The sequence below is a fragment of the Theropithecus gelada genome, chromosome 16 (assembly GCF_003255815.1).
Source record: "Theropithecus gelada isolate Dixy chromosome 16, Tgel_1.0, whole genome shotgun sequence".
In the NCBI taxonomy this organism is placed as follows: domain Eukaryota; kingdom Metazoa; phylum Chordata; class Mammalia; order Primates; family Cercopithecidae; genus Theropithecus; species Theropithecus gelada.
The window spans coordinates 58,985,331-59,011,220 of NC_037684.1; the positions used below are offsets into that span (position 1 = coordinate 58,985,331).

Below are 25,890 nucleotides of genomic sequence, written 5' to 3' on the forward strand. Positions count from 1 at the left end.
GAGATGAGATCTTGCTGTGTTGCCCTGGCTGGTCCGGATCTCCAGGGCTTAAGCAATCCTCCCATCTCATCCTCCCCAGTAGCTGGGACTACAGGCACGTGCCACCACACTTAGCTAATTTTTAAAATTTTTTTTGTAGAGATGAGGTTTCACTATGTTGCACCTGCTGGTCTCCAACTCTTTGGCTCAGGTGATCCACCACCCCCGCTCCCAACCTCCCCATCCCTGCCTTGGCCTCCCAAATTGCTGGGATTACAGGGGTTAGCAACCTGTGCCTGGCAGAGATAACGTTTCTTTTTTTTTTTTTTTTTGTGAGACGGAGTCTCACTCTGTTGCCCAGGCTGGAGTGCAGTGGCACAATGTCAGCTCACTGCAAGCTCCGCCTCCAGGGTTCACACCACTCTCCTGCCTCAGCCTCGCCAGTAGCTGGGACTACAGGCGCCTGCCACCAGGCCCGGCTAATTTTTTTGTAGTTTTAGTAGAGACAGGGTTTCACCATGTTTTAGTAGAGACAGGGTTTCACGGTGTTAGCCAGGATGGGAGATAACCTTTCTTGATCAAAGGAAGCTTGTTTTGGTATCAAGCAACAGTAATAATGTTTACATGAGTTACCGATGAGTCCCCATGAAACTGGGATACTTTGCACAGGCTGCATCCCCTCTCTAATTCTCACAAAAGACGGGTTAGTTATTAGGTGTCTTTTATTGAGAAACTGAGGCCAAAGAGAGGTATGATAATTTGCCCCAGGTCTGGCTTCTGGCAAGTGCGGGGTCCAGGATTTACACCTAAGTTGTCTCTTTCATTAACTCTGTTGCTTCTCAAATGCAGTGTATATATATTTACCTATATAAAGTGATGCAATAAAATCAGTACACATAAGGTTAAGCCTGTTTGAAGAAAAGAGCTTCCTTGGACAATAAAATTAATGATAAGATAATCTCATTTAAACCTGTTATTAAAATAATAGCCCATATTGAATTATTCAGAACCCCAAATCTCGCTTTTTAAAAATCAAGGGTCGGCAGGGCGCGGTGGCTCACGCCTGCCCAGCACTTTGAGAGGCTGAGGCAGGCGGATCACGAGGTTAAGGGATCGAGACCATCTTGGCCAACATGGTGAAACCTCGTCTCTATTAAAAATACAAAAATTAGCTGGGCGTGGTGGCAAGCGCCTGTAGTCCCAGCTACTCGGGAGGCTGAGGCAGGAGAATCGCTTGAACTCGGGAGGCGAAGGTTGCAGTGAGCCGAGATCGCGCCACTGCACTTCAGCCTGTCGACAGAGCGAGATTCCGTCTCAAAAAAAAAAAAAAGGAAAAAAAAAAATCATGGGTCTCTGTGCGGAATAAATTAACTGCAAATCCCCAAGACGACTCTCTCATCAATATTTCAATCCATAATTTAACAAACACACACAGACATCCCTTATAGTGATACAGTTCCAGGCCTTTCTTTGGGCATCCTCTGATGTGTGTGTGTGACTAAGAAGAAGAATAGCTGAATCACATCCAAAAGCGAGTCCTCCCAATTAAAAATCTATAATAAAAATCAAGACAATGACAGCATTCCATCTGCCTTTTAACCTCAACAGCTCCTCCTCCCAAGCCGACCAACCTACTCCCTTCCCTCATTTCCCCCCAAACTGGGAAATCATCTCGGAGGCCGGAGGCAGAAAGGGACGGTAGGTGGCCGGGCCCCGCTGCCTCTCGCGCCTCCCGGGGCCCGCCACGCACGGTGCCAACCGGTCCCCGCGGTCGGCCGCATGAGCGCAAAAGCAGGGCAGGGAGGTGAGCAGAGCCAGAGTTCAGAAGGGGCCACAAGTTAGACGAGGGGCTGGGAAAAAAGAGCCTTTCCCAAGGTTACAGAAGCGTGCCGAGAGTGAGAAGCAGCACCTCGCGCGCAGACTCGCCCGCCGGCCCGGGGGCACCGCGGAGCCGCCCACCCGCTAGAAGGCAGCCCGGCCCCGGCTCGGCCCAGCCCGGCGCATGCGCCGCAGCCCCTCCTCCGCTCCCGGCGCCCGCCCCTCCCTCTTCCTGGCGGGTCTGGGGCGGCGGCGGCGGCGGTGGCGGCGGCGGCGGCGGCGCGGTGACGTCAGGGCGTTGGGGCAGCTCCTGTGACAGACGGAGCTGGAGCGGCGGGGCGGCGGCGGAGTCCGGCGGCCGGGAGAGCGAGTGAGCGAGCGGAGGAGCAGCGACCCGGGGGTCTAGGGAGCGAGAAGGAGAAGGAGGGGAGCGCCCGGGCGCGAGCGAGAGAAACCGCGAGCGCCGAGCTTGGGCTCGAGCCCCGGAACGGCTGAGGAGCCCGCCCGCTCCCCTCCCCTCCCCCTCCCCGGGCCCGGGCCCAGCGCGCCATCCTCCCCCCCTCCTTCCCTCCCTCCCTCCTTCCTCCCTCCCCTCTCCCTCCCCCTCCCCCGCCGGTGGATGGGAGTGAAGGACGGAAGAGGCCCTGCGGAGGCGGCGGTGCAGCGCTCCGGTAAGGCGGCGCGGGTCTGCGCCCTCCCCTCTGTCTCCTCCACCGCGCCCGGGCGGCTGCAGGCCGGACCCGGCGGCCTGACGATGTGGCTGCGCCGGTCCCCTCCCTCCCATTCTCCCCTCCCCCTGCCGCCGCCGCCGCCTCCTCCTTCTTCTTCTCTCCTCGCTCTCAAAATGGCGGCCGCGACGGCCGTTGAGTGAGAGACCCGGAGGAGGGGGACTGTCCGGGGAGGGCGCTGCCCTCGCTGCTCTCTTCCCGGGCCCGGCTTTGGGGGCTGCCGGCGCCGCTGCGACCCTCCCCGCGGCCCTCCCCAGGAAGGGATCGCCCTCCTCCCTGGGTGACTTAGCAAGAAAAGTATTCTTGGGTAGGAAGGGCGTGGGGACCAGGTAGCTCTCTGATCCCGGGGAAAGGGCTCGGCCCTGCTCTCTCCGGCCGCAGAGACGAGCACCGCAGTCCCCACCCCACCCTCAGTTGTGGGCTCGGGGACCGGCTCAGCCCCTCGCCGCCGGGGCACCCATTGGGCCTTCCAGGCATTCCGTCCCCGACTGGTCCTTAAGATGGGGTGGACCAGCGGAGGGTGGCCCAGCGTCTCCCCGGCCCCCAGTGCGGCGGTCCAGCCTCAGCACCCGCCGAGGAGAGGCAGCCCGACCCACCGAGCAATCCGCAGCATCCACGCACCGAATCTGGCAGGATTTTCTTTCTGCCACCGGCTCCTCGATCGGGAGTTGCCTTTTGATGCTGTTAACATTCAGCTTCGAGGCTCCCTGCCATTCCCCTTCATCTAATCTCCTCTCCCTGCCCCTTTGGGAAACGCAGTGCCTGTGCATATTTACCCTCTTAGCCTCCCACATGAGAAAATGCCTTTGAGGTGGTCGGCACATTTTGACTCTGCCCCTCTAAACGTAACAGTAGAGGGGGAAGAGGTTTTCAGTATTTAGTAGGAGAGAGCAAGGTACCTTCGCTTTATTTGTTAGGCTGCCTTTCTTCAGTGACTTAGCAAGAAACTCCTTGGGGAGAGGGCAGGAATTTTTCTTTTGAGGTTTGGGCCCAGTTTATATCAGTCTTTTGGTTAAGAAAATATGCCTTTGAAGAGGAGGACCAGATTTGTGGTCTCGTTCTCAATGGGCGATGTCATGCCAAGGTCCCCCCTCCCTCTTTCCTTAAGTGGCAGTCCGGACAAATAGAGATACTACTGTTATTCCCATCTCTCCTTTAAGCACACAGTCTTTGAGATTCATAAGGTTTTAAACGCCAAACAAAAAATTTATGCCATTTTTGGCAATTCTGTTTTTGTTGGGGGAGTGGGTTATTTTGCGTGAATTTCTTTTCGAGGCTAGGGCGGAGGAGAGACACTGCCTGGGCCTTTCATACCAATAATAATGTCATCCCTCCCTTTTTGCCACAGGAGTGTTTGCTTTTTTTTTTTTTTTTTTTTTTTTGCTGCAGCAGGGCTTGATCGCTGCGGGGTCCAGTCTCATCATCAGGAAAATTTCTTGTTGACTGTGTCATAGTGATGTTGAATATATAGTAAAAGCTTTTACTTTAAAAATTCTGATTTGGTTTTAAGGCATCAGCTAGCTTTTAATCTCTAACGGGTGTCTTTTAGGACACGGTTTCATAAAATAATTGGCAGTTGGAAATTGCAGTTTTTAATAAAGCAGAAGAGTAATCTGTATTTAGGGTGATTTCTTTCGTGTTCATTAATGATCATTGTTTGGATTGCTCAGAAGGGGGGAATCTCCTAAAAGAAATTTAAGGCTGGTATATATTTTTTAAAACCAGAAAGGAACCCAGTTTTTCACATGAAGTATTTCTGTATATGCTGATTTTGATGGAGCAAGCCCTACGTTGGTACCTCCCCCCACATCCTTTTTTTAAAAAATGGGCTAATATTTGTGGATGCTGTGAACAGCCATTGAGCCGAGAAGACTGGGTGGAGTAAGGGAGCAGAAGCTGTGAAATGCTGGATTGCCCTTTCAGAGCGTCTTTCTCTAGCTTGTGTTTTGTAAGGTTATTTGATATGAATGGTTGCTACAACTAAGTAATTTCTCTGTCGTAAATCTTAAAATCTAATGTTTTCCACCTTTTTTTCATGATGGGCATTGAATGATTGGAATAAAAAGCAATGTCCTTGCTTTAAAATAGACACTTATTGTCTCTGTATTTGTCCCTGTGTGTGTGTATATATTAATATATAAAGATACACATACATCTGCACTCTTGTTGATGTTTTTTATTATTCTAGTCATGTAAGTATAAATTAATGTCAGAAATATTTGGCAAGAAATAGGAAGTACAGGAAAACTGCAAAAATCTAAGAAGAATACTGCAATTGTTTTACTTAAAACAGTAAATCTATTTGCGATTTTAAAATAGTGAACATAAAAGGTGGGAAAAAAAGGAAAAGATAATTTGCACGAAAGGCCCTTTGGACCTTTTCTCTTGTGTTGCTCCTTGAAAGGGACCTTTTTGTGACATACTGTCATAAGAGGGTAGGTCATTTTAATGCCTTGTATCAAGCATTCACATGAGTAGACATCTTCAAAAGAATTTCACCTATATGTGGTAAATGTGATTTTGATTTAGCCTTATGAATGCTTGTCAGTGTATGATTTGCTTTTGCATTTTTGTTCTTTTTAATATGATTAGAAAGTAGAAGAGTTAGTATGGTGAGGAAATGAGTAAGGTTGGGAATGATAATTCACTTTATTATGTGTCTGACATATCCCTATTCCTACTGTTTGTAGGTATCAAAGCACACTAAGGTCCAGGTGCAATGGCTCACGCCTGTAATCTCAGCACTGGGGAGCCCGAGGCGGGTGTATCACCTGAGGTCAGGAGTTGGAGACCAGACTGACCAATATGGTGAAACCCTGTCTCTACTAAAAATAAAAACAATTAGCCGGGTGTTGTGCCATGCGCCTGTAGTCCCAGCTGCTTGGGAGGCTGAGACAGGAGAATAGATTGAACCCGGGAGGTGGAGGTTGCAGTGAGCCGAGATCACGCCACTGCACTCCAGCCTAGGTGACAGAGCAAGACTCCGTCAGAAACAAACAAAACCCTACACACTAAGAGTGGTGATTTTTCAGTAGCTTATTAATCAGGAGCTTAAGATAATTTGACGTAAATAAGAGAGCTTTAGTTCCAAGTGTATGTAGTGTATGTAGTGTTTTTTGATACATGTTGCAGAATATTATACTTAATTTGGACATTAATTTTTAAAATTATTCATAGTTCTTATATACAACTTTTAATGAGGTTGGAAGGAATTTTTTAGTGCAATTATTTGTTACCTATTTTTCCAGATAAAATATCTCCAGTTTAAAGAGATTTTGAGATGTTTCTGGGAAGGAAAAATCAGAACCATAATTTTTGGTTTTCTATTTAGAACGTTCGTGTCTGGTTTTTCGTTTTTTTTTTTTTTTTTGAGGTGGAGTCTTGCTCTCTTGCCCAGGCTGGAGTGCAGTGGCGTGATCTTGGCTCACTGTAACCTCTGCCTTCTAGGTTGAAGCGATTCTCTTGCCTCAGCCTCTGGATTAGTTGGGATTACAGGCGCCTGCCGCTACACCTGGTTAATTTTTGTATTTTTAGTAGAGATGGGGTTTCACCATGTTGGCCAGGTTGGTCTTGAACTCCTGACCTCGTGATCCGCCTGCCTCTGCCTCCTACAGTTCTGGGATTACAGGCGTGAGCCACCACGCCCTTCCCTATTTTCAATTTTTAAAAATAATATAAATGTGTCTCTCAGTTGTATACTAAGTGACAGAGAGAGACAGAAAGAGTGTGTGTGTGTGTGTGTCTGTGTGTGTGAGACTTTATGGCTTATATTTTAAGTATCCAGCAAAAAATAAGACCCTCTTGTTTACACGTGGTTCATCTTATTCATAGTTTGTCATCTTTGTAAATAAGCCATGGACGCTATAGAAATTGTGAACATTAAGATGAAGCTGTCTGGCCAGACACGGTGGCTCATGCTTATAATCCCAGAAATTTGGGAGGCCGAGGCAGGTGGATCTCCTGAGGTCAGGAGTTGAAGACCAGCATGGCCAACATGGTGAAACCCTGTCTCTACTAGAAATACAAAAAATTAGCCGGGCGTGGTGGCACACACCTGTAGTTCCAGCTACTGGGGAGACTGAGGCAGGAGAATCGCTTGAACCCACGAGGCGGAGGTTTCATTGAGCCGAGATTGCACCATTCCACTCCAGCCTAGGCAACAAGAGCGAAACTCCATCTCAAAAATAAATAAATAAAACAAGATGAAGATATCTTAAAAAACAAACCTAAAGCAAAATCTTAGGGCAGAGTGAATTTTCCATATCTTCCCATTGAGTTCTAAAGCAGTGAGTCATGCGCTCTTTTGCCAAAGGGACTTGAGGCTGGGTTGGTTTTAAACCAAGCTGGCCATTTCTGCTTCTGGTCCTAAAGAATTTTTTACTTGCCTGTACGTCCCTGTTACAAAAAAATTTCATTATGACGGGTAACTTATTTTTATGTGCTTTGGAAAGAGAGAAAAAGTTAAGTTTTGAAGTGGAAATTCTTTGCCACTGTTCTTATTATGTCATCTACAATACAACTGTTACTTTTTTTTTTTAAACTTAGAAAGTTGCTCTATTTAAAATAAAGCTAATGGTATATAATATGAGCTCTGAAAAAAGGCGAACCTACCGTTCTCCAGAAGATGTTTAGCTGTAAATTGAATCCTCGTCATTGAAGGCCACACATTTTGAGAAATCTATATTTCATGAAGAAAGATGCCGCATTATGTAAGCATAATAGTTAACTGCAGTGAAGGCTTTTTGGGTTGTTCTGACTTTGTTTCTGATTTGATGTGACACTTTTTGGCTAGTCATTGAAATGGAACCTTAGTTTAACTTCTGTTACATATGTAATTTTTAACCTTGGCATGGCAGTTATAGAATTTAATTGATATTTGTGAAATGCTTTCTATTCATTGGTGGCAGGCATCGTAAGCACTTATTATTTTATTTCTTGTTTTCTTTTTAAAAGATGGTGGCTTCTTGTTGAAACTTACCTAGATAGGACTAATCTGCATTTGTCAAGGATGCTTCTGGAACGGTACTCTCTATTGTCATTTAACATTGTCATAAGCATTTCTCTAGAACTTTATAAATATTGAGCTTGGTACTCATTTTCATTTGTTCTTCTGTCAGCTGCTTTTTGAGGTAGATTGGTATTTTTATGGATGAGAGAACTAAAATCCAGAGAATTTTCCTGTTGAATGTTAGGTTAGTGACTAGAATAAGGTAAATATTGTAGTCACAGAACTCTTGGGTACTGCTTTGTAAGATCACACGTTCCTTCTTTCTATAACGATTGGACTCCTTAATCTTTGTTAATCTCTTCTAAAATGGTGAAAGTTGGTGGCATTTATTGCCTACATCATTTAAATTGGCGTTTATTAACATATGATCTTGTGTTGTTGACTGCTTTGCATGCATAAGCCTTTTGGCATTTGAGTAGCTTCTCCCAAAAATGCCTAATACTGCTTTACAGATAGTATTAGTAAGTAAATAAGTACTAGTTGCATTTGACTGAACGAAGGATTATATGAAAGGAAATGTGCTATCCTGAAGATCTCTGTAATAGCTCCAGTGATCTCGAGAGAATTAAGGTGATGGAAGGAAGAGTGGCCGCCTTTCCTATATGGAGATTTTATGTTCTCTGAGGGAACGGTATTACACTTTGACAGAATTCTTTTTTTTTTTTTTTTGAGATGGAGTCTCGATCTGTCGCCCAGGCTGGAGTGCAGTGGCGCAATCTCGGCTCACTGCAAGCTCCGCCTCCCGGGTTCACGCCATTCTCCTGCCTCAGCCTCCTGAGTAGCTGGGACTACAGGCGCCCGCCACCTCGCCCGCTAGTTTTTTTTTTTTTTTTTTTTTTTTTGTATTTTTTAGTAGAGACGGGGTGTCACCGTGTTAGCCAGGATGGTCTTGATCTCCTGACCTCGTGATCCGCCTGTCTCGGCCTCCCAAAGTGCTGGGATTACAGGCTTGAGCCATTGCGCCTGGCCCAGAATTGTTAAGTATAAAAAGTGAATTAACTCAACTGGACAAATTACCTATACATTTTGATTATCTGCTTTTGGGGCTCTTATGTTAAACAAGAATTGACAGTTAACTGAGGCCATTCAGAAGTTTTCTGAGACTTTTTACAAAAGTAAAATTAAGAATCTTTGAATATTTTAAGAAATTTAATTTTTGAAAGCATTGTAGAAAGTTATATGTTTATTAAAATTTTACAGTGTGGATTAATCCATTTTTAACCTTTTTTTTTTTTTGAGGTAAGAGTCTCACTCTATCACCCACGCTGGAGTGCAGTGGCTCGATCTCAGCTCACTGCAACCTCCACCTCCTGGGTTCAAGCGATTCTCATGCCTCAGTCTTCTGAGTAGGTGGGACCACAGGTGCGTACCACCACGGATGGCTGATTTTTGTGTTTTTACTAGAGAACTCCTGGCCTCAAGTGATCCGCCTGAGTTGGCCTCCCAACGTGCTGGGATTACAGGTGTGAGTCACCACGCCCAGCCCAATCCATTTTTAATCTAAGGCAAAGATAGAAGAATATGTTTTATGGGCTGAGTGCGGTGGCTCATGCCTGTAATCCCAGCACTTTGGGAGGCCAACGTGGGCAGAAGGCGATCAGGAGTTCCAGACCAGCCTGGCCAACATGGTGAAACCCTGTCTCTACTAAAAATACAAAAATTAGCCAGGTGTGGTGGCGGGCGCCTGTAATCCCAGGTACTGGGGAGACTGAGACAGGAGAATCACTTGGACCCAGGAGGCGGAGGTTGCAGTAAGCTGAGATTGTGCCATTGCACTCCAGCCTGGGCAACAGGAGTGAAACTCTATCTCAAAAAAAAAAAAAAAAGAATATGTTTTATGATATGCTAGTGTTTTATCTATTTCTCTTTTCTTCTCTTTTCATATTTTTATAAAAAATATGCTTACTACAAAAGAAAGAAGGTGGAGATAAATGAGTCAGATGTTTTGATTATTTAGTATTTTGGTTTTCTTTTTCTTTTTGAGACGGAGTCTTGCTCTGTTGCCCAGACTGTAGTATGGTGGCGCGATCTCGGCTCACTGCAACCTCCGCCTCCTGGGTTCAAGCGATTCTCCTGCCTCAGCCTGCCTAGTAATAGCTGGAATTAACAGGCGTGTGCCACCACGCCCGGCTAATTTTTTATTGTTAGTAGAGACGGGGTTTCACTGTAATGGCCAGGCTGGTCTCAAACTCCTGACCTCAGGTGATCCGCCCACTTTGGCCTCTGAAATTGCTAGGATTACAGGTGTGAGCTACCATGCCTGGCCTTGGTTAGCTTTTTATGGGTAAGAAAAGGCTATACATTTAGCATAGTCAGAGAAAATGAAATAATTTGTTGACTAAACCCATATATGAATATTTATTTATTTATTTATCTTTCGAGAATGAGTCTCGCTCTTGTTGCCCAGGCTGGGGTGCAATGGTGCGATCTTGGCTCTCTGCAGCCTCTATCTTTTGGGTTCAAACAATTCCCCTGCCTCAGCCTCCTGAGTAGCTGGGATTACAGGCATCTGCCACCATGCCCGGTGAAGTTTTTTGTATTTTTAATAGAGATGGGGTTTCACCTTATTGGCCAGACTGGTCTCGAATTCCTGACCTAGTGATCTGCCCTCCTTGGCTTCCCAAAGTGCTGGGATTACAGGCGTGAACCACCGTGCCCAGCCACACCTGGCTAATTTTTGTTTTTTTATTTTTTTTGTTTTGTGAGACGGAGTCTCACAATCTTGTCGCCGAGGCCGGAGTGCAATGGCGCGATCTCGTCTTACTTCAACCTCCGCCTCCTGGATTCAAGCAATTCTCTTGCCTCAGCCTCCCAAGTAGCTGAGATTACAGGTGCCTGCCACCACGCCTGGCTAATTTTTGTATTTTTAGTAGAAATGGGGTGTCACCATGTTGGCCTGGAAGGCCTTGAACTCCTGACCTCAGGTGATCCTTGTGCCTCGGCCTCCCAAAGGGCTGGGATTACAGGTATGCACCACTGCGTCCTGCCTAATTTTTGTATTTTCTGTAAGAAGTGAGGTCTCGTCATGTTGCCCAGGCCAGTCTCAAACTCCTAGCCTAAGCAAACTGCCTCAAGCCATCTGCTCACCTCAACCTTTCGGTGTGCTGGGATTACAGGCATGAGCCACTGCTCTCAGCCTAAGAAAAAATATTTTTAAAGTTGACAAATGTAGAAATAAGGAGCTAAGGTTTGTCAAAGAGATGAATAAGTAATGAAATATTCTGGTTATCAAAGTTTATCATATACGAATGAACAGTGAAAAAATTGGAAATAACAGAATTAACAAATTTTAATTTGTCTTTAATGGTTCAGCAGTCACTTAAAAATTTTTACAGTATTACCATGATGCTGTAATCTTTATCATCACAAATCCCAACGTAAAAATAAAAAAAAAACCCCACATAATAAAATGATTATTCATGCTAAAATGGCTCTTCGACTCGGGCTAAATAAGTGTTCTGCATAATGTATGTCCTAAAGAGAAATTATCTCCATCTACTGAAAAAAAGAAAGAAAACAGCAAGGACCTGTAAATGTGAGAGTTTCAGCAGGCCTGTAGTTCCCATTTTTATGGAAGCATCATAATACCACCCCAAGACATCAAATGCCACTAGCACAGAAGACACCTAAGATCCGAAGTTCTTAGAAGAATATTGCTTTTAAAAACAGCAGAAATAGCCGGGCGCGGTGGCTCAAGCCTGTAATCCCAGCACTTTGGGAGGCCGAGATGGGCGGATCACGAGGTCAGGAGATCGAGACCATCCTGGCTAACACGGTGAAACTCCGTCTCTACTAAAAAATACAAAAAACTAGCCGGGCGCGGTGGCGGGCGCCTGTAGTCCCAACTACTCGGGAGGCTGAGGCAGGAGAATGGCGTGAACCTGGGAGGCGGAGCTTGCAGTGAGCTGAGATCCAGCCACTGTACTCCAGCCTGGGCGGCAGAGCGAGACTCCGTCTCAAAAAAAAAAAAAAAAAACAGCAGAAATAATACTTTACGTGGCACTCAACCTTGACTTTTTTCTTTCTTCCTCTGTATTCAATTACCTTGTCTTGCCAATTTTACCTTCTCAATATTTGTTGAGTTAGTCCCCTTCTATCCATACTTACCATTACTACTACTACCATCATAGTTCACATAATCTCTTACCCAACGAATTTCACATAGTCTCTCTAACTCTTGTCTTGCCCTGTTAACATCTTTGTGCTACGTAGTCCCCAGTCATCTATCTAAAATGAAATCTGACCATATCACACTTTGCTACTTAAAAAGAACCGTTCCTTGGCTCCCTTTGTATTTATTTAACAGATATTTACTTAGCACTTATTAATATGCCAGGCACTGTTTTAAGTGCTTTACAAATACTCCTTTACCCCTCACAACATTCTAGGAGAATTTAGCGAGCCCTTTGTAACAGCTTTGTAAATAGCAGAGCTAAAAGTTTAACCTCAGGTATGGAGGCTCCACAGTTGGGGCTTTCAGCCACCCTACTGTGCTGACTCCCTCTTTCCTATAGTCCACATACTTTAACACAGTTTTCAAGGTCTTCGATCACTTCGTTTCATTTCTAATCAAGCCCCACCTTACTCAGTCTAGTATATATATGCCTTCTCCCTCCCCACTGTGTGATCTTTATGATTCTACTCCTGCTGTTCTCTCTGTCTAGAGCAACTTCTAGTATCTCAGAACAGAGTGCAGTGAATACATTTTGACAAAAGAATGATTTTTTTTTTTTTGAGACAGGGTCTGGCCCTGTTGCCCAGGCTGGAGTGCAGTGGCTGACTACAACTCTGCAAATCCTGTGCTCAGGCAGTCTTCTCGCCTCAGCCTCCCAAGTAGCTGGGTCTACAGGCCCACGCCACCATGTCCGGGTAATCTTTGTATTTTTCAAAATATAGGCCAGGTGCGGTGACTCACGCCTGTAATTCCAGCACGTGGGGAGGCCGAGGCAGGTGGATCACCTGAGGTCAGGAGTTCGAGACCAGCCTGGCTAACATGGTGAAACCCCGTCTCTACTAAAAATTAAAAAAATTAGCTGGGCATGGTGGCGGATGCCTGTAGTCTCAGCTACTTGGGAGGCTGAGGCAGGAGAATTGCTTGAACCCAAGAGGTGGAGGTTGCAGTGAGCTGAGATTGCACCACTCTACTCCAGCCTGGGCAACAAGAGCAAAACTCGTCTCAAGAAAAAAAAAAAGTATGTATATGCGTGTACACACACACACACACACACACACACACGTTGTTTTTATTCAATTTCATAAGAAGGGGGAAAATCTTCATTGACATTGGGTACTTTGAAATTTTCTCCAGATTCTTTTTTTTTTTTTTTTTGGAGACGGAGTCTCTGTCTCCTAGACTGGAGTGCAGTGGTGCGATCTCGACTCATTGCAACCTCCACCTCCCAGGTTCAAGTGCTTCTGCCTCAGCCTCCTGAGTAGCTGGGATTACAGGTGTGCGCAACCACGCTCGGCTAATTTTTGTGTTTTTAGTAGAGATGGGGTTTCACCCTGTTGGTCAGGCTGGTCTCGACCTCCTGACCCCATGATCATCCCACCTTGGCCTCCCAAAGTGCTAGGATTACAGGCATGAGCCATTGCACCTGGCCAGTTTTTTTTGAGATGGAGTTTGACTCTTGTCACCCAGGAGTATAATGGCGCAATCTTGGCTCATTGCAACCTCCACCTCCCGGGTTCAAGAGATTTTCCTGCCTTAGCCTCCTGAGTAGCTGGGATTACAAGCGTGTGCTACCACGCCCAGCTAATTTTTGTATTTTTAGTAGAGACGGGGTTTCACCATATTGGCCAGGCTAGTCTCCAACTCCTGACCTCCGATCCCCCCACCTCGGCATCCCAAAGTGCTGGAGTTACAGGTGTGAGCCACCGCACCCTGCCAAGATACTTAATAAAATGATTAAATGGCTAGGAAAGTCATTGTACTTGCTATTTTAAAGCTGTCATGAGTTGTTATGGTATACCTTGTATATGATCTATGTCACTTAGGCTATTGCACAGCCCATCAGATCTCCCCACTGAAAACAGCCAAAAGATGATGCTTGATCTGAATCTTAAAGAATGAATAATTGGGCCAGGCATGGTGGCTCATGCCTGTAATCCCAGCACTTTGAGAGACTGAGGTGGGTGGATCACTTGAGGTCAGGAGTTCGAGACCAGCCTGGCTAACATGGTGAAGCCCTGTCTCTATTAAAAATACACAAGCTGGGCGTGGTGGCTCACGCCTGTAATCGCAGCACTTTGGGAGGCTGAGGTGGGCGGATCACGAGGTCAGGAGATCAAGACCATCCTGGCTAACATGGTGAAACCCCGTCTCTACTAAAAATACAAAAAATTAGCCAGGCGTGGTGTCGGGCACCTGTAGTCCCAGCTACTCGGAGGCTGAGGCAGGAGAATGGCGTGAACCCGGGAGGCGGAGCTTGCAGTGAGCCGAGATTGCGCCACTGCACTCCAGCCTGGACGACAAAGTGAGACTCTGTCTCAAAAAAAATAAATACAAATAAAAATACACAAATTAGGTGGGTGTGGTGGTGCATGCCTGTAATCCCAGCTACTCGGGAGGCTGAGGCTGGAGAATCGCTTGACCCGGGAGGAGTATTGGAGTGAGCTGAGATGGTCACTGCGCTCCAGACTGCTGAGCGACAGCAAGACTCTGTCTCAAAAAAAAAAAAAAAAAAAGAATAATTGGAGTGAACGTGGGAGGTCGTTTTAGGTAGAGGGAACAGCAACAGCAACATACATAGTCAGAAAAGCTTGAGAAACTATTTTGTGTATGCTGGTAATAGTTTGGAAGAGGGGATTGTAGAATTTGAGATTGGAGAGGCATGTCTGAGCCAGATTGATATAATTTGTATATTCTGTATAGCTTGTAGGCAAGTTGGAAGTCATTAAACAATTTCATGCAAAAACAAACATTGTGAGATGATGTGTATTTTAGAGAGATTATGTGGGTGGCAATGAGGAATGTGGATTTTGGAGGTCATGTAGACCTTTTCAGGAAATAACGATTAGTACTTGAAGCAAGACAGTGACAATGAAGGTTGTTGCGTGGAGAAAGGTTTAGGAGGTCCAGGTGTGAATGAGTAGTGTGATGGGAGAGGCAAGTTTAAGCAATTCAGATTTGTAGTTTGGGTGACTGAGTGGAACTGAGAAACTAGGTGTTATTAGCCAAAGCAGAGAATAAGAGGAGGAGTTGTATAGAATATTACATAAAGCAGCCAGATAAATGTTCCTGAAACACAGTTTTCAAGTCACTTTGTTGCCAGAAACCCATCATCAGCTTTTTACTGTCTTTAATGAAAATGCAAAGAACACAATGGCAAAACATGGTACTGAATAGGTGTTTGTTGACTCCTAAATGGGCACTCAAATACTTTTCTTACATGGCCTGGCTTTTCATCCTTTTTCTTATTGCCTTCCACGTCTACTGTGATTCAGCTTTGGGAAGATATTTTCTGTTCCTTTTGCTACTTTGTTCCTGCCCCACCCCCCTTATGCTTCAAATATGCCTACCACGTTTTCCATTTCCAGGCAGTCGGTTCTAATTTTTTCCACCTGGAAGAAACTTTCTTTTCTCTGAGTTCGTAATCTTATAATAAGTACCTATTTTTCTCTTATAGCATATATAAAATATATTATCTGACTTGTCAAGTGAGTTAATGCATATAAAGAGTCTAGGAATGACACCTGGAACATAGTAAGTACTCAATCAATGTTGTTATGGTGATGATTGGTGGTGATGATGATTAAGATGAGGTGACCTTTACTTTCTGCTTTCTTGTGATGGCAAAAATGATTTGTTGTCTATCCTTAGACACTAGGAAAGCAAAGTCATTTACTTTGCTTATGTATATAAAAGTGCAAAAGTGAAATGATTCTTGAGCTGTAGGTGAGGGATATACAAAGGTAGACAAGTCCTTACATATTGACTGTTTTGTTAAGCTTCACCACAGCCGTTTGAGGTAGGTGGTAGTATTGGTCCCTTTTTAAAAAATGGGTAAAGGGGTTGGGAAGTTTGCAAATTTCCCCAAGGTCACACAGTTTGTAAGGAGCCAGACTGATGTATGAATCTTAACTATTCGACTCCAAAGTTCTTCACAGGAGGGCTTCATATATGTAGGACTTACCCTTCAGGGCTTTCATTTCATTTATATTTCCAACTTGTTACCTGTCAGAAAGCCTATCATGAGACCTATGCCCAATGAAAAAAGTGCTTTTTGAGTTTTCTTTAATTTTTTTTTTTTTTTTTTTTTTGAGACGAAGTTTCACTCTTGTTGCCCAGGCTGGACTGCAATGGCGCAATTTTAGCTCACTGCAACCTCTACTTCCCGGGTTCAAGCAATTCTGTCTCAGCATCCTGAGTAGCTGGAATTGTGGGCGTCTGCCACCACGCCCAGCTAATTTTTGTATTTTTAGTAGAGATGGGGTTTCACCACATTGGCCAGGCTGGTCTTGAACTCCTGACTTCAGGCCTGCCTTGGCCTCCCAAAGTGCTGGGATTACAGGTGTGAGCCACTATGCCTGCTAAAGTTTTATTTTGTGTATTTATAGTTTAATTTATTTTTTATTTTTATTTTGGAATATGTCAAATATTAAAAGTACCTGCAGTGATATAACAAAATAGCCATGTAACTATTACCAGAATTGACAATTGACAGATGTTAATTAACATTTTGTCATATTTGCTTCAGAGCGGTTTTTTTTTTTTTTTGAGATGGAGTCTTGCTCTGTCACCAGGCTGGAGTGCAGTGGCGTGATCTTGGTTCACTGTAAGCTCCGCCTCCCAGGTTCATGCCATTGTCCTGCCTCAGCCTCCCGAGTAGCTGGGACTACAGGTGCCCGCCACCACCCCCGGCTAATTTTTTGTATTTTTAGTAGAGACAGGGTTTCGCCATGTTAGCGAGGATGGTCTTGATTTCCTGACCCTAGTGATCCACCTGCCTCAGCCTCCCATAGTGCTGGAATTATAAGCGTGAGCCACCACACTCGGCCTAGAGCTTTTTTTAAGAAGACATTATTACAGTTGATGTCTTTTTGTTTTTTATTTTGAGACAGAGTCTTGCTCTGTCACCAAGCTGGAGTGCAGTGGCGCAATCTCCGCTCACTGCAACCTCAGCTTCCGGGGTTCAAGAGATTCCCCTGCCTCAGCCTCCTGAGTAGATGGGACTGCAGGCACACACCACTACGTCCAGCTAATTTTTTTGTGTGTTTTAGTAGAGACGGGGTTTCACCATGTTGGCCAGGATGGTCTCCATCTCCTGAACTCGTGATCCACCTGCCTAGGCCTCCCAAAATGCTGTGATTACAGGTGTGAGCCACCATGCCCGGCCTTTTTTTTTTTTTTTTTTCTTTTTTTTCCTTTTTTGAGGTGGAGTCCCGCTCTGTCACCCAGGCCGGAGTGCAGCGGCACCATCTCGGCTCACTGCAGCCTCCACCTCCTAGGTTCAAGCGATTCTCTGCTTCAGCCACCCGAGTAGTTGGGATCACAGGCCTGTACCACCACACCCGACTCATTTTTGTACTTGTAGTAGAGACAGGGTTTCACCATGTTGACCAGGCTGGTCTCAAACTCCGGGCCTCAAGTGATCCTCCTGCCTCAGCCTCCCAGAGTGCTGGGATTACAGGCGTGAATCACCACACCTGGCTTGATGTCCCTTTTGTACTTCTTTCTAATCGTGTCCGCCTTCCTCTTCTCAGTAGTAAAGTTTCTAAATGTTGTATGTAGCCCTTTGTTTCATGTTTTTATGCATTTGCATTTCGGTGTATCTATAAACAATATATAGTAGTGCTTTATAGATTGTTAGAATTTACATGAATATTCTACTGTATACCTATATTAATCTACTTGGTTTTCTTTCCTGTTTTTTAGATGCATTATTGATATATATAGATCTAGTTTAGTTGTATAATTTCTTATATATGATACCATATTTTCTTTTTTTTTTTTTTTTGTGAGACAAAGTCTCACTTTCTCGTCCAAGCTGGAGTGCAGTGGCGCAATTCAGCTCACTGCAACCTCCACCTCCCGGATTCAAGCGATTCTTCTCCCTCAGCCTCCTGAGTAGCTGGAACTACAGACACGCACCACCATGCTCGGCTAATTTTTGTATTTTTAGTAGAGACGGGGTTTCACCATGTTGGCCAGGCTGGTCTTGAACTCCTGACCTCGTGATCTACTGGCCTCAGCCTCTCAAAGTGCTGGGATTACAGGCGTGAGCCACCACACCTGGCCCTATACCATATTTTCTTTATGTTTAGACTACAGAAATGGGCAATTAGGTTGTTTACAGCTTTTTACCATTACAGACAATGCTGCAGTGAACATAAGGAAGGTATTTGCTAATGAGATAATATGATGTGTGTGTTTGGGCTGGGCGTGGTGGCTCACGTCTGTAATCTCAACACTTTGGGAGGCCACAGCAGGGGATCACTTGAGGCCAGGAATTTGGCACCTGCCTGGGCAACATAATGAGACCCTGTCTTTACAAAAAATAAATTAGCCGGATGTGGCGGCGTGTGCCTGTGGTCCCTAGGAGTTTGAGACTGCTGTGAGCTGTGCTTGTGCCTCTGCACTCCAACCTGGACAACAGGGTGAGACCTCATCTCTAAAAATTAAAAATGATTTGTTTTTGCACTGCAGAATTCACCCTTAGGTTAATTAAATAAAATATTTCTTCTTTGGTGATATTTATGCCTTGAGTTGAATAAAGAGAATGGATAATATTATTGCATCAATTTTAGAGTATAAATTTCTAAACTTTGTTCCATTTTCTTCCATCTCTTCAACCATTCAAACAACCCGACCGGGCGCGGTGGCTCAAGCCTATAATCCCAGCACTTTGGGAGGTCGAGATGGGCGGATCACGAGGTCAGGAGATCGAGACCATCCTGGCTAACACGGTGAAACCCCGTCTCTACTAAAAAATACAAAAAACCAGCCGGGCGAGGTGGCGGGCGCCTGTAGTCCAGCTACTCGGGAGGCTGAGGCAGGAGAATGGCGTAAACCTGGGAGGCGGAGCTTGCAGTGAGCTGAGATCCGGCCACGGCACCCCAGCCTGGGCGACAGAGCAAGACTCCGTCTCAAAAAAAAAAACCAAAAGCCCATATTTATTTATTATCTAGCCTAGGGTTGAATACTGGCAGCCTTATATTTCTTTTTGCATTGATGGTTAATATTTTTTTGAGCCAACATTTAAAAACTAGCTGTTTTACATAAAGTCTCTATTTTTTGGTTATCTTGTAAAACTAGGAGCTCTCTCAACAGGCGGCCCACATTTTCCCATGACAACTGTTAACCTAAGCTGAATTACAGCTGCCTTCTTGAATTTTTTTTTTCCCCCCGTGCTGGAGATAGGGTCTCATTCTGTTGCTGGGGCTGGTCTCAGACTCCTGGGCTCACGTGATCCCCCTACCTTGGCCTGCCAGAGTTCTGGGATTGCAGGAGTGAGCCACTGCACCCGGCCCCAGCTGCCTTCCTTTAGATGAGCATAAGCTCTCCAGTGGAACAAGTTTCTGGTACTCTCTGTTGGTGTTTATTATTGCCCTTATATTGTTTATGGTGGAGAAATACTTCTCTATTGATAATGTTTCTTTCAAAAATGACAAAAAGTATAGCTTGACAGCTGTAATATTCAAGAAAAGTGGAAAAGAGTATATTTTTCTGGAAATGAAGATTTTTTTTTTTTTGAGACGGAGTCTTACTCGGTTGCCCAGGCTGGAGTGCAGTGGCACTATCTCGGCTCCTGCAACCTCCGCCTCCTGGGTTCAAGCAATTCTCCTGTCTTAGCCTCCCGAGTAGCTGGGATTACAGGCGCGAGCCACCAGGCCCAGCTAATTTTTGTATTTTTAGTAGAGACAGGGTTTCACCATGTTGGTCAGGCTGGTCTCGAACTCCTGACCTCGTGATCCGCCCGCCTCAGCCTTCCAAAGTGCTGAGATTACAGGTGTGAGCCACTGTGCCCGGGGCCGAAATGAAGAATATTTTAATATATATCTTTTTTAAGACAGAGTCTTGCTCTGTCGCTCATGCTAGAGTGCAGTGGTAGGATCTTGGATCACTGTAGCCTCTGCCTCCTGGGTTCAAGCAATTCTTGTGCCTTAGCCTCCCCAGTTGCTGGGATTATGGGCGTGTGCTACCATGCCCTCCTAATTTTTATATTTTTAGTAGAGACAGGGTTTTGCCATGTTGGCCATCTGGTCTTGAACTCCTGGCCTCAAATTATTTGTCCGCCTCAGCCTCCCAAAGTGGTCAGATTACTGACTTGAGCCACTGTGGCTGGACAGTAATTTTGGTTTTAATTGAACTTTGAAAACGCGACTGTATCACTGGTGTTCCATTTCTAGCCGACTCAGACTTTCACCTGGCAAGTTGGTCTCTGTATTTGATTTGTAACTCCTTATTTAAAGCAAATTTATGAGGATGCATAAAACTACAAAATGCCTCAGATTAAAAGTGAGGAGAAAGAAGAAACAAAAACAAAAGGTAAAGTCCAGTCAGGATATGGGCAAAAAAGGTTTGTTATAATTTTCTTGCTACAGGCAGAGCACAGATTTGACTCTGAGCTTTCTAGGAGCCAGCAGGAGAGAAAAACTTGGTAGTTTATTTTTTTACAGTGTCCTCAAGATAAAAAATAAACTAGATAGTTCAGAAAGATACTGAACTATCTAGTTCACTATCAGGCTAGAGCAGGAGTGTCGAATATTTTGGCTTCCCTGGGCCGCACTGGAAGAAAAAGAATTGTCTTGGGCTACACATAAAATACACTAACAGTAGTTGATGAGCTTAAAAAAAGTCACACACAAAAAAGTCAGTGTTTTAAGAAAGCTTACGAATTTGTGTTGGACCACATTCAAAGCCATCCTGGGCTGTGGGTAGCACAAGCTTGGGCTAGAGTTTCTCATGGGGTTCTCATAAAGAGGATTATATTGTAATTATTATTATCCTCTTCAACATCTCTAAGGTAGATGGATGACAAGTATTTAAGTAGTCTTAGTATGGGAGACCAATCACATCACATGAGTCAGTCTTGAAAGAGTGGATAGATTTGTCTTTCAGTGTCTGATGAGTGGATGAGTTTCCCTCAACCCAGCTTTTTAACCTCCTCGGCAGGTACCTCCATACATCAAATACAGACCATTCATATGTAGGATTTAAATTATTCTGTGAAAATCTAATTTTACCCAGAATAGAATTTGTGGGAGTGACTACATTAAAATCCTTGTTAGAAAATAATTTCAAATCTTCATCCTTGTCTTTCTTCTAATTCGAAGGTGGGTAGAGAATATTCTTCCAGAATATCCAAAAGTGCTAAAACATGAAGAAATATAGAAAAAGGCCAGGCGCGGTGGCTCACGCCTGTAATCCCAGCACTTTGGGAGGCTGAGGCAGGCGGATCATGAGGTCAGGAGTTCGAGACCAGACTGACCAATATGGTGAAACCCTGTCTCCACTAAAAATACAAAAATTAGCCCAGTGTGGTTGCGCGCACCTGTAATCCCAGCTGCTCAGGAGGGTGAGGCAGGAGAATCGCTTGAACCTGGGAGGCGGAGGTTACAGTGAGCCAAGATCGCGCAGTGCGCCACTGCACTCCAGCCTGGGCGACAAAGTGAGACTCCGTCTTGGGGCAAAAAAAAAAAAAAAAAGAAAGAAAATAAGAAAAAAATATATATATATTTTTTGAGACTGAGTCTCATTGCCCAGGCTGGAGTGCAGTGGCGTGATCTCCACTCACTGCACCCTCCGACTCACCGGCTCAAGCAATTCTCCTGCCTCAGCCTCCTGAGTAGCTGGGATTACACTGGCGTGCCACCACACCTAGCTAATTTTTGTATTTTTAGTAGAGACATGGTTTTACCATTTTGGTCAGGCTGGTCTTGAACTTCTTACCTCAGGTGATCTGCCCACCTCAGCCTCCCAATGTGCTGGGATTACAGGCGTGAGTCACCTCCCTAGCCAATTTTTTTTTTTTTTTTTGGAGACGGAGCCTCTCTCTGTTGCCCAGGAGTGTGCAATGCGCCATCTCAGATAACTGCAATCTCCGCCTTCCGTGTTCAAGCGATTCTCCCTGCCTCAGTCTCCTGAGTAGCTGGGATTACAGGTGCCCACCACTACGGTCAGCTAATTTTTTGTATTTTTAGTAGAGATGGGGTTTCACCATGTTGGCCAGGCTGATCTCAAACTCCTGACCTCAAGTGATCTGCCCGCCTCAGTCTCCCAAAGTGCTGGGATTACAGTTGTGAGCCACCGCATCCAGCCCTAATTTGTTACGTCTTACTTCCAAAGCTTGATTCCTTACAAACATTTGTTGAATGCTAGAAACTGTGCCTGATGCTAAAGATGCAAAGATTGAATTTAGTTTAGTGTTTGCTGCTAAGCAGGTCAGTCTGGTACTAGTGACAACTTAATATACGGTTACAAATAATGTGAGAGGTAGCACAGTTTAGAATGAGTGATCTTTCAAATTTGTCTTAATAGTGGAGAAGTTTCTCCAAAAAACTATGCGGAAGCCAAATGTATAAACAGATAAAAACAGAATCTTGCCTACTTGGCCTCCTCTATGTCTTCATGCCTACTGTTTGAACAGTTGGTGTGGAGACAAAAAAAAAAAACCAAACCTGGTGTGCATCCTGGCCCTGCTACTTTCTAGCTGTTTGACCTTGACCTAACTTAGTTTCCTTGCTCCGTATTGTAAGAATTAATGTAGGAAGGGGCCTGGCAGGTAATGTCAACCAGTAAATGATAGCTATGAGGATTATACTTATGTGGCGCAGTGAGACTAAAGGAGACTGGATTTACCACTGCCAAGGGAGATGGGCTAGTCAGGGAAGGCTTCACAGGAGTGGTGATGGGCTGCCTTCAGGCCGAATCTTAAAAGTGATCAGAGCTGGGCACGGTGGCTTGTGCCTGTAATCCTAGCACTTTGGGAGACTGAGGCAGGAGGGTCACTTGAGCCCAGGAGTTCAAGACTAGCTTAGGAACAAAAAAATGAAAAAATTAGCCCAGCATGTGGGCATGTGCTTATGTTCCCAGCTATTTGGGAGGCTGAGGTGGGGAGGATCACTTGAGCCCAGGAGTTCAAGACCAGCCTAGGAACAGAAAATGAAAAAAATTACCCCATGCGCTTGCCTCAGCAGCACATATACTAAAATTGGAAAAAATTAGCCCAGCATGTGGACGTGTGCCTATGTTCCCAGCTACTTGAAAGGCGGAGGTGAGGAGGATCACTTGAGCCTAGGAGGTCCAGCCTGGTCACAGAGTGAAACTCTGTCTGTGAAAAAATAATAATTAAAAGTGAATGGAAAATGGTCAGATATAAGAGTTAGGGACACGTACCCAAAACAAACCATTTTAGTAATGAAGACTTATGAATGTGGAATGCATCTTCATTATACCTTTTTGAGGATAAGAGCCTTCACCTGCATTCTGGGATGCTTTTCTGTGTGTGTGTGTGTGTGTGTGTGTGTGTGTGTGTATTTTGAGACAAGGTCTCACTCTGTCTTCCGGACTAGAGTGTAGTGGTGGGATCATAGCTCACTGCAGCCTGGAACTCCTGGGCTCAAGTGCTGCTCCCACTTCAGCCTCCTGAAGTTCTGGGAGAACAGGCGTGAGCCACTGTGCCTGGCCCATCTACAGTTTTTGACTCAAATTTTACTGTTACGGTGGGTCAGGCCAAAGCGAGAGACTAACTTGCTTTGGTAAACTGAAGTACAGGTTGAGTGTTCTGTATTTAAAATGCTTGGGACCAGAAGTGTTCTAGATTTGGTTTTTGGATTTTGGAATATTTGCATATACCTGATGAGCTATCTTGAGAGTGAAACTCAAGTCGAAACACAAAATTCATTTGTATTTCGTATATTCTTTTTTTTTTTTTGAGATGGAGTCTCACTCTGTTGCCCAGGCTGGAGTGCAGTGGCATGATCTCAGCTCACTGCAAGCTCTGCCTCCCGGGTTCACGCCATTCTCCTGCCTCAGCCTCCCGAGTAGCTGGGACTACAGGCGCCCGCCACCTCGCCTGGCTAGTTTTTTGTATTTTTTAGTAGAGACGGGGTTTCACCATGTTAGCCAGGATGGTCTCGATCTCCTGACCTCGTGATCCGCCTGTCTCGACCTCCCAAAGTGCTGGGATTACAAGCTTGAGCCACCGCACCCGGCCTATATTTCGTATGTTCTTTATACACAAAAGCCGAAGGTAATTGTATACAATATCTTAAATAATTTTGTGCATGAAACAGAGTTTTAACTTTGACCTGTCATATAAGTGTGGAATTTTTCCACTTGAAGCATCTTGTTAGCACTAAAAAATTTCGGATTTTGGAGCATTTCTTTTTCTTTTTCTTTCTTTCTTTCCTTTTTTTTTTTTGAGACAGAGTCTTGCTCTGCCACTCAGGCTGATGCAGTGGCACGATCTTGGCTCACTGCAGCCAACCTCTGCCTCTCAGGCTCAAGCGATTCTTATGCCTCAGCCTCCCGAGTAGCTGTGATTACAGGCATGTGCCACCACATTCCGCTAATTTTTGTACTTTCAGTAGATACAGGGTTTCACCATGTTGGCCAGGCTGGTCTTGAACTCCTGACTTCAAGGGATCCGCTTGCCTCACCCAAAGTGCTGGGATTACAGGCGTGAGCCACCGTGCCTGGCCCATTTTGGATTTTTGTGTTAGGGATGCTCAACCTCTACTGTAAACCTGAACTTGTAAGCTGTGTATGATCATAATGTAGTGATGCGTTTATAGACAAGTTCTTCCTAAGTGCAGTTGAAAATTAGAAATCTTTATATTCTCCTCTGAGGTCTTAGGTAGGAGATTTAAGTTAAATGGGAGTACTGCTATGGTTAAATTGCAGGTGAATACTTAAAATTTTTTTAATGTGTGGGGGCACATGAAATTTTCATTTGTGTGGGTACATTAAAAATTTTTATTTTTAATTTTTGCTGGTGGATACATTGGATTTTTGAGAAAGAACTAGAAAATTAGTTTCTAGGAAAAACTGATGAATCATAATTGGATACTTTTTCTATCTTAACAATGAAAGATCTTTCTTTGTTTATAACAGTCCGATTTACGCAAAACATTTTGATGTTAGAGGCTAACACAATGAAGGGTTATTAAACAAAATGGAGGCGATAAACTAAGAGTGACATACATATGGATAAAATCATATAGAATTTAATATGTACCAGGCACTGTGTTCTAAGTAGTTTACATGAATCAACTCATTTAATCTTCCTGACAATCTTTTTTTTTTTTTTTTTGAGACAGAGTCTTGCTCTGTTGCCAGGCTGGAGTGCAGCAGTGCGATCTTGACTTACTGCAACCTCTGTCTCCTGGGTTCAAGTGATTCTCCTGCCTCAGCCTGCCGAGTAGCTAGGACTACAGGCATGCACCACCACGCTTGGCTAATTTTTTGTATTTTTTAGTAGAGACGAGGTTTTGCCATGTTGGCCAGGCTGGCCTCAAACTCCCGACCTCAGGTAATCCACCCACCTTGGCCTCCCAAAGTGCTGGGATTAAAGGGGTGAGCCACCACGCCCGGCCCTATCTTCCTGACAATCTTATGAAATAGATACTACTATTAGAAGTAGCTGTATCCGATAATTTCTAGGTATAAGAGGGTTTGCAGACTATAGCTAGCAAGTCAAATCCTGCTGTTTTTGTTTTGAGAAGGGGTCTCTGTCCCCCAAGCTGGAGTCCAGTGGCCTGAACATGGCTTTTCTGCAGCCTTGACTTCCTGGGCTCAAGCAGTCCTCCTGCCTCAGCCTCCTACGTAGCTGGGATCACAAGATGCACACCACTACGCCTGGCTAAGTTTTGATTTTTTGTGGAGATGGGGATCTCACTTTTTTGCTCAGGCTGGTCTCAGACTCCTGGGCTCAAGTGATCCTTCTGCCTTGGCCTCCGCAAGCGCAGAGATTACTGGTGTGAGCCAGCATGGCCGGCCTGCCACCTGATTTTGTACCATAAGCCTAAAAATGTTTGTTGCTGTTTTTTTCAATTTTTAGTGGTTGAAAAATCAAAAGAAAATATTTTGTAAAATAATTTTATAGCCGGGCGCGGTGGCTCAAGCCTGTAATCCCAGCACTTTGGGAGGCCGAGACGGGTGGATCACGAGGTCAGGAGATCGAGACCATCCTGGCTAACACGGTGAAACCCCGTCTCTACTAAAAAATAAAAAAAAATTAGCCGGGCGAGGTGGCGGGCGCCTGTAGTCCCAGCTACTCGGGAGGCTGAGGCAGGAGAATGGCGGGAACCCGGGAGGCGGAGCTTGCAGTGAGCTGAGATCCGGCCACTGCACTCCAGCCCGGGCGACAGAGAGAGACTCCGTCTCAAAAAAAAAAAAAAAAAAAAAAAAAA

The 25,890-nt window shown here is 45.0% G+C and overlaps 1 protein-coding gene across 1 annotated transcript in view; it reads left to right on the top strand.

Moving 5' to 3' along the window:
* The first annotated feature begins 2,060 nt into the window (after nt 1-2,060).
* The window catches only part of PAFAH1B1 (platelet activating factor acetylhydrolase 1b regulatory subunit 1), a 108,247-nt gene continuing 84,417 nt past the window's right edge, over nt 2,061-25,890 (top strand). Inside the window, exon 1 of the mRNA XM_025361048.1 lies at nt 2,061-2,468. The gene's annotated coding sequence lies outside the window, so the exon portion shown is untranslated. The remainder of the gene's footprint in view (nt 2,469-25,890) is intronic.